Source organism: Pinus tabuliformis, chromosome 5_1 (genome assembly GCF_031772625.1).
Source record: "Pinus tabuliformis cultivar Carrire ecotype Pingquan chromosome 5_1, CPIR1, whole genome shotgun sequence".
In the NCBI taxonomy this organism is placed as follows: Eukaryota; Viridiplantae; Streptophyta; class Pinopsida; order Pinales; family Pinaceae; genus Pinus; species Pinus tabuliformis.
Window position 1 is genome coordinate 877338983 of NC_142305.1, and position 16450 is coordinate 877355432.

Genomic DNA, 16450 nt, shown 5'->3' on the forward strand with positions numbered 1-16450 from the left:
ATCCAAAAGGCATCTTCAAATACATGAAGGTACCCTAAGGAGTAGTAAATGCAGTTTTGGCTTGGTCCTCTGGTTGAACTTAGATCTGGTTATATCCAGAAAATCCACCAAGTAGCGAAATTTTGGATGAGCCTACTACCATCTAAAGGACATGGTCCATTTTTGGTAGAGGATAGTTGTCTTTTAATGAGACCTTGTTTAAATTTCTGAAATCAACACAAAGTCTAATTTCTCTAGTTTTCTTCCTAGTAGTGACTAAGTTTGAAACCCAATCTGAGTATCTAATGGGAGCTATAATTTGGGCATCATACATTCTTTTAACTTCTTTCTCAATAGATGGCATAAGAACTGGATTAATTCTCCTAAGTTTCTGTTTAAAAGGCTTATGATCCTCTTTGATAGGTATCTTGTGCTGAATTATGCTGGTGTCATAAGATTTTAGGTCTTCGTAACTCCATGCAAATACATCTTGAAACTCTTTAAACAAATTTATGTATTTAACCTTTTCATCTGGAGGTAAGGATTTTGATAATTTAATGAGTTTAGTTTTTTCTTCAGTTCCTATGTTACATTCTTCTTTATCTGTTCTCAAAGGCTCCATTTTCGGCTTCCTAGCTACATCGTTGGAATCAAACAAATCTTCCAAGGGGACTAATCCCTTGGGAAAAAAACTATTTTTAAGATTAGGAATTTCAGGATCATCATTCATTATTTCCTCTATTTCTACATTTTCTAAGTTATCTACTTCTAATTTAGTGAAATTATTGGGTTTACCTATTTCTAAAATATTTACATCTATGTCACTATCTATGTCATTGTCTATTGTACAGTGTGTATCTATATTACAATTCTGAAGCTCACCTTCAGCATTCATGAAATTATAAATTTGGGAATCCTGTGAGAAAATCTGCCAATACTTCAAATTGTTTGGTATGATAGGCCTATGTCTCACTTCTGCATTGTACTGATGGTTGGGCTAAAAGGGCATTTTGCAGGTACTAGCAAAAGTAGCCAGACTGTGGGTCTGCATATTCTGTTTTCTAGGAATGGAAGCAAAATTTGTTTCCAGAAGGTCTTTGATCAAATCTAGGACAATCTCTCTATATTAACTCAATCTGGGATTGTTTATAGAGTATTCACCATTAATTTGTTTAATAATCAATTTTGAGTCCCCAAGTATAGAAAATATCTTAGCTCCAAGTTTTCTAACCATTTGTAATCCTAAGATCAGAGCTTCATACTCTGCCATGTTATTTGTGCATTTAAAATTTAACCTAAATGCATGACCTTCGGCATGATTATTCTCCATATTGTGGATCCACACTCCTGCTCCTGCCCCTAACCTATTCACAGATCCATCAAAATCCAAATGCCATAGGGACTCATGAAAAATGTTTTCAGTGTCAGTTGTTTTGTATTTTAGTTCTTCAGTTGTGATTTCCTTTTTGTCATGGTCTAAATTGTACAAGATGAAAGAGTCCATATCAGAATGCATGGAGTATATAGGAAAGTTTTGTGGTTTTTCTGCACTACTCACCATGTATTTCATCAAGGTCTCTCTATACAATTTCCTTTTTTGGCCAAAAACAGATATGGTGGCATATGACATGTCTAACTGCAAGGATCCCTGCAATTTTTCTCCCCATGAGTGAGATAATAGCATTCCATATTTGGGTGGGATGTTTGCAACTACTATGTCCATCACAATACTCTTTGCTGGGCACTGGACTAGAGTTACACATAAATCCTTGATCAAACCAAGGCATTTAACTTGGCTAGAGTCAAAGGAAAATGCGTCTTATATGGTCTGGTAATGTCTAAGTTTAGTCTCTCTATGATTGCTTTTGGCATCAAGTTATGGGATGCCCCTGAGTCTAACATAGTATTATGTAATATTTTGTCATGAATGTTCAGGCTAATGTAGGAAGGAGGGATTCCCCCGTGCTGATGAGTACCATTCACCTCAGGGCCAAACAATAATTCAGGTTGATCATCATTTAAATTGACAAAATCTTCTCCCTCTCCTATATTTAAAGTTTCAATTATCTGTGATTTATAGGATTCATTCTTTACTAACTCGGTCAAGGGAATTGATATCTTCAATTTTTCTATTTCAGTTTTGAGGTTGAAATGGAGCCGAGCTTTGTTTGTTTGGATGAGATCTTCCTTAACAAATGTAGTCTATGTGTTTTTATCTTGTTTCTTAGTACTAGGCAATTCAGTCTGTGTTTCATCTGTTTTGCTTTGATTTGTGCTATTTGGATTGATTTCAGTAATTGTTTCAGTTTGAGTTTCAGTAGAGGTTATATCTACAATTTTTGGGGTAGAGGTCTTTGGTGTTCCCCTAGGGAGGATTTGTAAAATTTTAGTGACAGGAGCTTTTGTTATCTTTTTAGTTTGGGTCTAGATTGAGGTTTTAGTGGGAGCTTCATTATTATTTTTACTTCTTAAGCTATACTTTTTGTGAACCTTATATATAGTTGACTCATAACCTTGTTTAAAGTTAAAGGACTCACCAAATTCTAATTGCAATTGTTGCAGCATGTACAACTCCTATTCTTCTTGAGTAAGAAAAACAACATCTTCATTTTTTATTCCTAACAAGTTTATTTGGGTGTCATCCTCCCCTTCATGCCTTTGTGAACCTCAACATAGTTTTCCTGGAAGGGAGGCCTAATCTGCTGATCTGGTATACCATTCTTTCCAGTGTTAGGATTCTTCCTAAAGTTGGGGTTTCTTATTGGGGGTGGTTGTTGATTCTCCCACTGAGTTTTCTTTCCATGTTTTCTAATCTATCCATTATTCTCTCTACACTCTTTGCTAAACTATCTATTTTTCCATTAGAAGTGGAAGTTTCCTCTTTAATTACAACTCTCTTTTCATTTCTCATTCTAGCTTTCTTGGCTAATAGGTTGGCCTCTACATTAACAACATTACTTTGCATTTGTTCCAATGTTTCAGGGTTTCTTTCCCTTAACTGGTATGACATGTCAGTGTCAAAACCATCAGGGAATTTGATTAATTCTAGGTCAGGTGGAGGCTTAATATTAGCAAGTATTGCATTGTAGATGCTATTAAACCTAGTACAATAATCTTGAACCGACTCATTAGGAGCTCTTCTAATGTTGTCATATTCAAAAAGTATTTGCACAAGGTTTTTCTTTCTCTCCCATCTATCAATGAATAATCTATGAAAAGAAACTAAGTCTGCCATATGGTTGGCAGGTAAAGCTTTGAACCATTTCTTAACATCCCCAGTTAATGTTTGAGAAAACAACCTCATTTGGACATCAGATTCATCTATCTCATGCAACTCAAACTAGTTAGTCATTTTGTTCACATGATGTTGGGCAGTGTATTGATCAGTAGCATCAAACAAAAAGATTTTGCTTTGATAATCTTGGGGCATGGCATGGAGTTGTGCAGGTAAAACCAGAGGTGCATATCAGTCTACCATGGCTGAGATTCTAGTTTGACCAGGGGGTAAAGTTGTGGTGCTTGAGGAAGGGCTTGAAATGGATGGAGATGAACTAGATGAGGAGTTTGGCTGATGAATAACTGGTTTAGGGGAATGGACTGTGGTGGATATTATTGGTGAAGTGGTGGTAAATGAAGGTGTATTTATAGTATTTGAAGATTGTGCAGAAATTTCAGAGGCAACAACAGTAAGGGAAAATAGTTCAACAAATTGTTGAAGGTAAGCATCATCTATATGGCTTATCAATGTAGAGGTTAAAGATCCTAACTTGTCAAAAGTTTCCAACACAAGTTTATCTAAATCTGGATGGATAGGCACCTTTTTTTATTCAATGAGTTGAATAAAACTCTTGGACACCTAATCCTTAATGGTTTAGTGTGGAAGCCAAATAGACAAAAGGAGTCCAAGAGACCTTGGGATGTGGAACCCAACGGTCATAATATGTACTATAAATTATATCACTTGTTAAATAAAAATGTATTCTCATGTTTTATCCTTCAGATTCCTTTGCTACCCATGTGTGTTTAACATGGTATCAGAGCTAGTGTATTCCTGCCCTGCATAATTTCTTTGAGCCATTTGTTTTATGGTCTTTATGAGTAGGTCCTATTTTTAGTATTCTTGCCTTTGTAACTCCTTGTATCAGTTTTTTTGCCATATTTTCTCTCTGCGCCCTCTGCTCTCCCTGGGCTGTGCATAATTTTCCTTTCTACGCTCTGGGCTCTCTGCCATAATAATTTTATGTTCCTTCTTCTCTGACCAATCTACCTTCTCCCCAGCCTGTGTGTTACATTTACCTTAGAGCGAATCTTGTTAGCTATATTTTAGCTGTATTTTTGCCCAGTTCTGTAGTACGAATTGCAGCCATTTTATTGTTCTTGACAGAAGATTCGAAAGTAACCTCTAATTCTGAATACGTTACATCCTCCACTCAAGCCATAGGCTATCAATCCATGTGATACAATAATTAGGTTCAGCTCATTGTTGTCATTATCGCAGTTGTTCCCAATCCTATTCATGTTGATATCCCTCCATAAATATTTCAAAACCTTGAGACACGGTCAAAGACATCGACAGCGGATTCGACCTCTGGAAATCGGTTATAAAAAAAAAAAAAAAAAACCGAATATTTCTCTAGTTTGCTTAATGATATTCATCCCCTCCTCTTCTTAAAAATTGCCGAAGTCCTGCTCTCTGAGACAAAATGGAGGTTCTACAATGATGAGAAATTACTGAAGCAACTTTGGTCTGACCTGCATATATTTTGTAGATAAAAATCAATACGTGCCTATATTTTGTGGTCTGTTACTGGTTTGAATGTTGGTCAGAGCAATATTTGCATGTTTAATGTCTCTTTGTAATTGAAGGTTGGATAAAACTAGTAGAGTCGAAGCCCAAGGAAGCTCTTTCTGTGTAATACTTTTTGTTGATTGACTTGAAGGAGTATTCAACGTAACTAGCGTATCAGAGCATTGAAATATGGCTCTTCAACTTCAAGATCTTCAAATGTTGAAGCTGAGATCTCTGAAAATCTAGCCAGCGCCCATCCTTTTTGTTGGAGAACTGAACTGGTAGGATAGTTGTGCTTTGCTTTATATTCATCATGGCTCCTATTGCCTATATAAATAGGTGCAACAAGAGCTTTACAAACCCCATGAGCTGAGCGTGTATTTTCTGTCACCTCCTTTGTCCTCCACCTGCTCTCATTTACTTTGGTTTATGATTCCATGCCCTTCCAACCATATTGATTTAATATATATACATATTTGTGCATTTTGTGAGTTAGTTGAAAACTGTGAACCCATAGCTTCCGTTGTGGTCTACCTTCTCAACGTTGTGTGGACCCTCCTTTTTGGGTTTGGATTTTTTCTTCTGTAAACAAGATTGGAACCTTCGCTTTTACGAGGCACATACATTTGTTTTGTCTTACAATTCAGCGTTGAAGGCGTCACAATGACGTGGTCTCCAATTGGCCTGCAAACTCTTGGATGGACGGTTCGGCAAGTTTCTATTGGATTGCATCTTCCGGATACGTTGTTTCGAATCTATGCATTTTCCTGCGATCCTGGGCAACAGAACCATCCGTGGAACTTGAATCTTTATCTGGAATAAGCTTACAGGAGATACTGCCAAACTTTGAATTCCCACAGTCACATCTAAATCGCCTTCTCGTCCACAACTCTACCACTTCATGGCCTTCGTGACAAGTTAAAGAGTAGGCTGTACATACACTAGCATTGCCTGGGGTGACGCATGTCAGGCATGAGAAAACAGCCTGTCTGTTCATATACCCCTTTGGATACGTGCATTATTTCCCCTCATCTCCTCCCAATACCAAATCGGCTTCCAATTCTTGGGCGTCCACGCTCTCTATGTACTCGTCAATGGTGTGTGTGGTCTCATTTTCATCCTCAAATATATCACCCATTTTTTTGAATAATATAGAATCCTGCCAACTTCACGGTGACTCTTCAATCAATCAAAATTGGATCTCTGCAAAAGTGCTTCTGTTATGTGGGTCGATTTCTGTTCTTGCAGCTAAACACTTGGAGCATGTAGCGAACGCTTTAAAAAAAGTTGGCAATCAAAGGAGCTTCGAGAACTTTCCTATTCCATTGAGAAGTTTACTGACTAGTGAAGCAGGGAAGGATTTTATAATGGAAGAGTTCTAGTCCATATTCATCCTTGCATTTTGGCAGAGATATATTGGTTTGTGTTCTATGTACATTGAAGCTGAATTGTGACAAAAGAATTCCTATGAAGAGAATATATGCCTCCTATATGTTGTATTATATGATTGGATAGCATGAATGTATAGTAGTTCATGTGTTGGTTATATGGTTCATGTGTCCCTAGTCTTTACATGTTCATTGAAGGTGCTCTTCACATATAGCGTTGAAGGCTATAAGTTGAAATCATGTCTTTTGGATTGGTATAGTATTGTTATTGAATTGTGTTGATGGTTGAGTGCTACGTTGAGCCTTTGAAGCCGATGTTGGTTATACATGCACCTTGGAATGATGGGTCTCTAATATTTAACATGTTTATGAAGATATATTAGAATCTTGTTGCAAGCATTGTGATTATTTAGGGTACATTTTCACCTCAACTCATACTAAAACAAGCTTCTAGTGGTGCATTTCTAAGTGTTGAGAAAAATGGCTACAATTACTAAAGTATTAGAGTTCATGAAAACTCTTATACAATCTACTGTTGATGAAACATTCCAAATCAGCAAAGGCTCTCTCTCAGAAATTCATACATGTCTACAATATGCACAAGAACAGATTGAATTTTTGTAGCTTGAATCTCAACTACAGCAGGAAGAATTACAATAGTGAGTCATCATTCTGAACCTATTTCTGTTCAAAAGATTGAAATAGACTCCCATAAATAGCCAGACAATAATGTTTCAAATTCAAATTCAGTGCCTAATACAACAACAGATTTGCGTGCAAAAGCATAAATTCAGTCTGCACTTCCCAAGCCCATCATCAGACCTTGGGAAGAGCTTGTCCACAACAAGCACAGAACTGGTCTTGGATATGACAAGGACGTGTCCTTTCATATTCCAGACTACTCCAAGCCCATTCAGTTTCAGATTGTTGGATTCATTCATGACAGTTCGCCTGCTCCTCATGACACTTCACCACCAGCTGTTCCAGATTCTGCCCCTCTTCCACAGCAACAGCAACAACAACAACAACAACAAAAAATTGTGAAATAACAACACTGTGACCGAGTTGGCCATTTCAAAGATCACTGTTTTGATCTTCATCCATGTAAGCACTGTCATAAAACCACCCATTCTTCACACAGATGCTTCAGAAACAAACGTCCTGCAAGAACAAAGATTCATCATGGATTGATCGCTTCTTGGCAATGGGCATCAATAGCCAAGAAGATATTTTAGTCACGTGTCAGAACTTGTTCAAGAGTATTGAACAGTCTTGCAGTTGAGTTTTCTCCATCATCTCACCTTGTATCTGGCAGGGGGGGAAATGATGGTCATCTAAAAGCTTCAAAGCCACATCAAGCGAGCCTGAGCCATAACCTGCCACACCAGTTTCAGAGTTGTAGCGAGAGACAAAGATGCCCCTAAACATGCCTTCAATTGGTAATCTGGGACACTTCCTCTAGCAGAAGACTTCAGCTTCTTGCTAGTCTCGGAAGAATTCCAGGAACAAAATTGAGAACACTTCCTCTAGCAGAAGACTTCATCTTCTTATCAGTTTCGGGAGAGTTCCAGGAATTGCATTAAGCATTCTAGAGTTGTTGGTCATCCTTAAACCATCACAGGTTGAGACTTCCCTTTCAGGTTGAAGTTCTCCCTTTTATGTGGGGTGAGACCTCCCTTTCATGGTTGAAGGTTTCCCTCTTCAAAACGATAGGAGAAATTCCTCTAGCAGAAGACTTCAGCTTCTTGCCAATTTTGGAATAGTTCCAGGAATTGCACTAAGCATTCCAGTGTTGGTGTTCATCCTTAAACCACCGCCCTTTATACCAACATTTCAGAGAGCACATTTAGCCTACTATTGCCATGCATTTTTGCACATTTTGTATTACAGCTCTCTTCTTGGACTCATACATAACCCTTCGGATTAAGGGGGGGAATGTTGGACACCTAATCCTCAATGGGTTAGTGTGGAAGCCGAATAGACAAAAGGAGTCCAAGAGACATTGGGATGTGGAACCCAATGGTCACAATATGTATTATAAATGTATATCACTTTTAAATAAAAATGTATTCTCATGTTTTATCCTTCAGATTCCTTTGCTGCCCATGTGTGTTTAACAAAAATTAGGGTCTAACAAAGTTTCATGAATGGCATTTTCAAATTTAGTTCTAAACAATGAGAGGGAAAATGACAAATCAAATGGAATTTCCTCTAAAGTTGACAACTCCTCAGGGAGTGAATTTGCTTTGAATAACTAGCTACTACTTGCCTGAGTTTATACCTTTTTATGTTTTCTTAAATTCTATCTGGGTCATCAATTATTGTAGCGGGGTTTGGATTTGGATTTGCCCTGGTATAGTGAGTCTTCTTAGGAGCCAAAATTTTAACATTTTTAACTATTTTTATGAAATTTTTCAAAAACAACTTCTGAAAATGACCTTAAGGGGCTCAAGATGAAATTTAAGGTTTCCTTAAAGTTTTATTAGACTAAGGATCGAGTCCCTAGTATGGTCACCAATAATTTTATCACTCCAAAATTTCTTTAGAAGTTTTTAAAGAAAGAAATGATAGAGATAACCACAAACCAAATTTGAAGGTTAGGATCTAGCCTTCCTAATCTCAGAGAGGGCTCTCTCTTTATGATTTAATTTTGTCTTAGTTAATTGATTTTAGGCTAGTTATGATTATGCTAGGGTTTTTTATTTGAATTTGGGTGATGGAATCACTTAGATGAAAAAGCGTTGTCTTTCACCATTGGGCTGTGGGGTCAAATGTCAGACAAACATGACTAAATTAAGTTCCAAAAATAGTCTTCAGGGCAAGATAGAGGAGTTACTACAAATCTCAAAGGCTTGGAGGTGAAATGGTTTCAAATCGGATCCAGGGAGCAAATAAGGGTTCCCTAGGCTGGATTATGAAGAGAAATGCAAGAGGTCAAACGTGATGGGAGAGCAATTAAGGGTTCTCAAATCCAGATAGCAAAGGAAAACATATAAATGATTAACTGTGCAAAACATAGTGTACTTAAACAAATTCTGAGTTAAATTTCCAGTTAATTCATTCAAATTTAGATAACATTTAAGTTTATGAAACACATAAGAAAGTAACAAAAACAGACAAAGAAGATACTTCACTGCAATAGCTCATCTCGTGAATCCTGTAGTGCAATTTTTTATTACTTGCTCCAGTCTGTTGACTTGAAAATTGGTACAATAACCCTTAGGTTTAATATCAAAATAACTCTACAAACGTATAGCAATCCACCCTCAATACTTTGAACTATGAACTATTTATACAAAAAGAATTTACAAAATATCCCAAACTGTCTTGCGAATTAATATAGGAGAAAGAAATATCTTCATGCAAGAAGATAGAGACAGCTATTGAACTGTTGTTTGTTGTCCTTGTTATTTAGGTTCTGTTGTCTTTTAATCTTTGATCTTTTTCCCTTTAATTTTCTTTGCTGTTTGGTCTTCATGCTGGATGTTATATTTACTTTGACCTTTCATCTGATACACTTTGACCTTGTTGACCTATCAATATCCTTTTACTGTGCTCTTTTACTTTTTACTGTACATTTCATATTTTTGTTGTGTATTCCTATAGTAAATCATTGAGTTTTTCCCATGTCTCAGCATCTGGTAATTGGATATTGAGCATTTTTCTGTATATCTCATCTGCCTCTGTATACTTGGCAAAAGTTGGCTTATTAATAAAAAGGTGTTTTACCTCATGCTGGAGGTAAAAAAAAATCTCAAATGTTTGATACAATACTTTGCCAATAGGTATACCTTTCATGGATGAAGTATTCACCTAATCTTTGGCTACTTCCCTGATCTTTTTATTATAATCCTCTTGTGTTATTAGCTTATCATTTATAACCAAGGGATTTGGTAAACCATTTTTCCTCAAAATTTTGAATTTAACCATGAATCTATCAATTTCCAATTGCATGGTTTAGCACTTATCCTCCAAGTTCAACATCAAATTCCTCTTGGTGAGGACCTTTTTAACTTCTAAAATTATACTTGTTCTGTCAGTATCTCCAATTCTTGCAGCTCATACTTGTTCTTGGAGTTGAGGAAATGAATGATCCTTGCAGCTTCCACTGGCATCTCTCCAAGTTCTGCTTTAACCCTCTGAATGGCTTCTGTAGCCTGCTTTATCAAATCAATTTGTTCAAAAATAACCTAGATGGATGGCCAAATATCATTGACAGAGTCAATGATATTGGCCCATAGTTTCTCCTTAGCCTGACCTAAAGGTTCATTGAGTGTCAGTTCCTTTTCCAAGCTTTTGATTCTTTCGGTCATCCTTATGGCCTTCTACTATTCTTCTTTGTGCATGATTTGGGAAAGTCTGCAATCTGTCTCGAGGTTGGTCACTTTCTCCTTAAGCCTATTCATCTCAGTGGTCTAAATGGACATTTCTTCCATTGCCTTGACCAACCTATTTGCTTCATCACCTATTGAGCCTATTGCTGTAGATCCTGTTGCTGATGTAGTTGGTGTAGATGCCGGTAGTGTTGTGGCCATTGGAGCAGTGGGGGCCAATGATGCTACCAAAGTAGAAGGTACAACAATGGTGATTGTTGGGATGATAGTTGCAAGAGCATCATCAAGACTAGCTTGTTTGAGCTGAATCAAGCTATCCAATTCTTTATCCATCTCCCTTAACTGATCATTTAGTTGCAACACTAGGTCCATCATTTCTTCATGATTGGTTTGGCTCTCCAGGACCTCCTTTGTCTGTGGGTGTTGCAAATGAGGCAACTTAAGTTGTTTCTTGAGGGCTGCTATATCCTCATTCTTCTTTTTGATTAGCTGTTCAACAACCTTAATGTCACTTGGATCATGGCCGAGTTCAATGACCAAGTCCTCCAATGAATTTATCCTGTTATCTTTGGCCTGTGAGGAGGCCTTTTCCAATTTGTACTGGGCTGTCACATTATCTAGTGAATCTTGTAGCTTGTGGGCAGCCATGGCCTTTCCTATAAGGGTGGTGTGAATAATTTCTCCAGCCTGTTTGTGGGACTCTATTTGGTCAATGGGATGAATATCCCTGGTCATCACCTCAAAATTAGTCTTCTTATAATCAGTTGAGGTCTTTGGTTGCTGAACAGTGGGCTACATAAATGATACCTACACCTTTCCTACTTTGATGTCAAAGGCTGGCATCAATCTGCTCTAGTTGGGTGGTTTATGTTTGAAGTATTGGGCATATGTCTCTACCTTCAACTTCTCATTCCTCATCTTTATCTCTTTGAACCTGTCTTTGATGTCCTTTTCTCTGTCAGCTAGCCTGACAAAGGAAGAAACCTCAACACTTTGTTGTCTCTCTATCATTTGGGTGTTGGAGGTTGATGGTTGTTGTGTTTCACCTGATGCAGTTGTATCTTTGCTCCTCTGCCCCATTGTTTCAGTGTCAGTTATTTCCACTGATTCAATATTCTCCTCCTGTTCAGACACATGATTCAACTTGGGCCTTTTCCTTAGCTCAAACAACTCATCTGTAGTCTCCATGGCAAAGCTGGATGCCTCCTCCCTGTTCCTATTTGGATTCTTTTCTTCATTGGTCGGGGTCTGTAACACAGGATGAACATTCATTGGTTCTCCTAATTCTGGAACCTGCAAGAAAGAGCTCTGGTCAATTTTTTTTCAAGATCAATCAGTGTGTTCTCCACATCCACAACTGTGTTGTCCATATCAATCAATGTGTTGTCCACCCACTCAGATTGGTTGGCAAACTGTTCAATGTCAGGTCTTGGGTGGTGCATGTATGGTCCCAACTTGACCCTGAGTCTAAGTTTATTGATAACCCCATGAGGGTCATATTGCCACATGAAGTTGTAGAAATTTTGAATAATTTAACACATATTCAATGGAGATTATCCTGATCATGTACTATTGCGGAATACATACACAATACATAAGCTCCTCTACATTGATCATCAATATAGCAGCATCAATAACAATAAAACATCAAGAGCATTCACACATTAACACAGTATGTAACCCACGGAAAGCATCTCGCTAAAAACCCCACACTATCTGTATATTAATGATTGAGACCATGTAACATTACAAAGTACAATGCTTATCACAAGAAATCTAGTACCAGCTCCACCTGTTACACACAATACAGCTAAGATCTGATCTCCAAATCTATTCCACTGCTTGCCTGCCTCCACTGCTCAATACCTGCTCAAGAATGAATGAGAATGGTCTACCAAACTCGTATTTCACCTCCAAAGAATCACTCACAATGTGTAAGACGTGATCAGAAGCTACAAACTGGGCAAATACATGAGCAAACTCATTGGCATACTCAATCCCTTGATTGTGCAAGATCTGATGCACAATTATAGTCACAACTGATAGCAATCTGATTCTCTAACACCTGTCCCTGCTGAACTGAACATGCACTGACATGCAACTGAGTTAACTGATGTATTCTATAGTTGTATTATGAGTTAATAATTAGTTTAACAACTCATCATTAGTCTATTTGCAGTTAGACTAACTACAACTAGTTTAAACCAAGTCAAACTGAACACAACTCCATTAACTCCACAATCAACTCCACCAAACTCAACTGATTGAGTTCTAACTGAAGTCATGCATGCAACAACTCAACTGACTCATAAGAAAAGCGTACTTCCTTCTGACAGCTGCATGGGCCACATCTGTAGCTCAAACTGAAGTGCTCCAAGAGAATAAGATCAAGTTTATAGTCCAAATATTATTATGAGACAATAATATTTGACTTTTCTATTTTTGACAGCCAGTCTAAAAATAGACTTTGATCACCCACACTCTGGTCACCCACACTTTGGTCACCCACATTGTGATCACTCACACTGTGATCACTCACACTGTGGTCACCCACACTGTGATCATCCACACTGTGATCAAAAATAGAACTTGCGCCATAATTTGCCTGCGGGCCCACTTAGTGAAGGCGACTCTTTTCACTAAGCTCCATCATCTTGTTGCAATCTCAACACTCCCTCTCGACAAGATATGGATTATCAGCAACCCCTATCCTGCCTCGGTGGTACTCGAATTTGCTCCTGGTGAGAGCCTTCGTCAGAATATCAACATCCTGATCCTCCGTTGGAATGTATGAAAGCAACATGATCCTCCGCTGCACACAATCTCTGATATGATGGTACCTGATGTCAATATGCTTAGATCTATCATGAAATACAGGATTAGCCGAGAGTTTAATGCAACTCTGGTTATCACAGTAAATCACAGTAGGATCCAAATGAGAACCGAACAAACCAACCAGGATCTTCCTCATCCATATAGCCTCGCATGCAGCCAAACTTGCTACCATATACTCGGCCTCCACTGAACTGAGTGCCACGGATCTTTGCTTCCTGCTGTACCAAGAAACTGCTGTCGATCCAATACTGAAGAACCCTCCTGATGTGCTCTTTCTATCCGTTGGGCTCCCTGCCCAATCTGCATCCGTGAAGTCACATAGCTTCACCTCATCCTCCTGTCTGTACCACAAACCATATCCCGATGTGCCTCTCAAGTAGCGCAATACATGCTTGCCCGCCTTCCAGAAGAGCTTGGTAGGCTTAACCATAGCTTGTGAAAGATGGTTAACTGCATAGCATATATCAGGTCGTGTATTGACCAAATACATCAGCGACCCCACCAACTGTCGATAAACAGTGGCATCCACTTCTTCTCTCAAAGTGGCATCCTCCTTCCTCCAACCTCCAGGAAGAGGAGTATCAACAGGCTTGCAGCCATGCATGTTCAACTTCTCCAGTATCTCCCGAGCATACTTGCCCTAAGAAACAAACAGTCCACCACTGCGCTGCCATATTTCCAATCCTAGGAAATAGTGAAGGAGGCCCAAGTCCTTCATCTCAAACTCTGTAGCAAGATCCTTCTTGCATGACAGTATCAACAGCTCATCACCCGTTAGAATCAAATCATCAACATACAGTACAATGATAAGCAACTTACCCTCCACCACAATCTGGTATAGGTTAGGATCCGCCTCGCTCTTGGAGAATCCAAGTCCTGTGAAATAGCTATCTATCCGTGTGTACCAAGCACGTGGTGCTTGCTTCAACCCATACAGCGCTCTCTTGGGCCTGCACACATGCGACTCGCTGCTGAAGACCTCAAAGCCTTCGGGCTGCTCAATGTACACCTCCTCCTCAATGACTCCATTGAGGAACGCAGTCTTCACATCCATCTGATGAATGTGCCATCCCATCTGCGCTGAGAGAGCAAGAATCATCCGTATGGAAGAATACCTTGCGACAGGTGCAAAGGTCTCCTCATAATCGATCCCCTCTATCTGTGAAAAGCCTCGGGCAACAAATCTTGCCTTGTACTTCTCCACACTCCCGTCAGCTATGCTTGACCTTGTAGATCCATCTCGAACCCACCACTGATTTCCCTTCCGGTCTAGGAACAATCTCCATGCACTGTTTCTGACAATATAATCATACTCTTCCACCATGGCGTCTACCCATGCGGGATCCTCCACAGCTTCCTCGAAAGAGGATGGCTCAGTCACAACACACTTGCTCATCAGCCATGTATCCAGTGTACCAATCAGGTGACTGTCTCTGCCTGCGTTGGGTTGTAGGGTGGTCCTACAACTTTCTGTGCATCTTGAGCCAGTCGCTCAGCTTCTGTCAAGCGCTTTCGCCCTCTGATGGTTGGCGCTGCATGAGTGGTCTCTTCCACTCCATGAACCTCGTCCTGTCGCTGATCCACGTCCTGAAGCTCATCCTTAGGAACTAATAGCTCCTCATCTACATGAAAGTGTAGCTCCCTCTCAAGCGAACACTTCATGGCTTTCTCCTCCTGAAATTTTATATCCCGTCGCACAACAGTTTTACCATTGTCTGGCAAATACACACGATAGTTGTGGGGCGTATCAGTGTACCCCACAAATATCCCAACCTCTGCAGTCGGCTCCAACTTCTTCCTGGCATCCTTCGTCACATGCATGTAAACGTTAGCACCAAAAATCCTCAAATGAGAAAGATCAGGCTTCTTACCAGAATAAGTCTCCTCAGGTGTACTCATGCCAAGTATCCTATGAGGACAACGGTTCTGCACATAAACTGTTGTATTGCATGCTTCCACCCACAAGTGAAGGGTTAGGCCCTGATCATGCAACATTGCCCGTGCAGCACCCACAATCGTTCTGTTCTTCCGCTCAGCTACCCCGTTCTGCTGTGGGTTATGGGGAGCTATGAGCTCTCTACGAATCCCTTCTGCTTGCAGAAATCCTTGAACTCATCCAAGATGTATTCACCACCATTATCGCTCCTAAGAGTCTTCACCTTCTTCCCCAACTCCTTCTCGACTAGTGCTTTGAATTCACAGAACTTTGAATATGTCTCGCTCTTCTTCTGCATGAAGAAGATCCAGCACTTACGAGAGAAATCATCAACAAAAATCACATAATACATGTGTTTTGCTGTCGAAGCAACTGAGAAAGGTCCACACACGTCTGTGTGAATTCTCTCAAGGATCGTCGTGGCGCGACTATCCTTCTCGTGAAAGGTGGCTTTCACAAACTTCCCCAAAGTACACCCCTTGCACTGATCTGACTGCGCAAGTGTGCCTTTAGGAAGCCCTGTAGTGATCTATTGCAGTATCTTCAAGGCTCCATGGTGAAGGTGACCCAATCTCCTGTGCCACAACTCGCCATCATCCTGGCTCACCAATCCTTCTGCCTTGCCCGCCATTGCTGCGCATCCATCTACATGCAACTGATAAAGGTTCCTCACTTGAACCCCTATCTTCCGAGTCTCACCAGTTGTCTTGCTGCGCAGGAAAGCCTTTCCCTCACTGAAAACAACATCATACCCTTGTCTTCTAACATCGCCACTGAGATGAGATTCTTCGTCAATCCTGGAACATGCATGACTTCCTTCAATACGAAAGGGTTTACCAGACTCCCTCTCAAAGGAAATGGTACCGATACCGGTCGCACTATATCTACCATCATCGCCCATCTCGATGTGCACTCCAAGATCTTTGTCCTCCAGATCAGAGAACAAATCTCTATCTCCCGTCATGTGAAAAAGACGCACCACTGTCCAAGAACCACATAATCCATCACACTTGAAACCAAGCATGCGATCAATGAAAAATAAAGCTTCAACTATGAGGCTAGAGCCTCTCTGCTGAAGATCCCAGCAGCCTGCTTGTTCTTCTTCTTCTGATGGACAATTAGTGGCATTTGTGTCCTTGCTGGTGATAGTGAAAACATTCACCTTGGAAATATCCTGCTTCTTGCCTTT

General features: G+C 39.7%; 1 pseudogene; it reads right to left on the reverse strand.

Moving 5' to 3' along the window:
- Positions 1 to 5906, reverse strand: part of LOC149167616 (uncharacterized) — a 52282-nt pseudogene extending 46376 nt beyond the window's left edge.
- Between the last annotated feature and the right edge of the window lie 10544 nt (positions 5907 to 16450).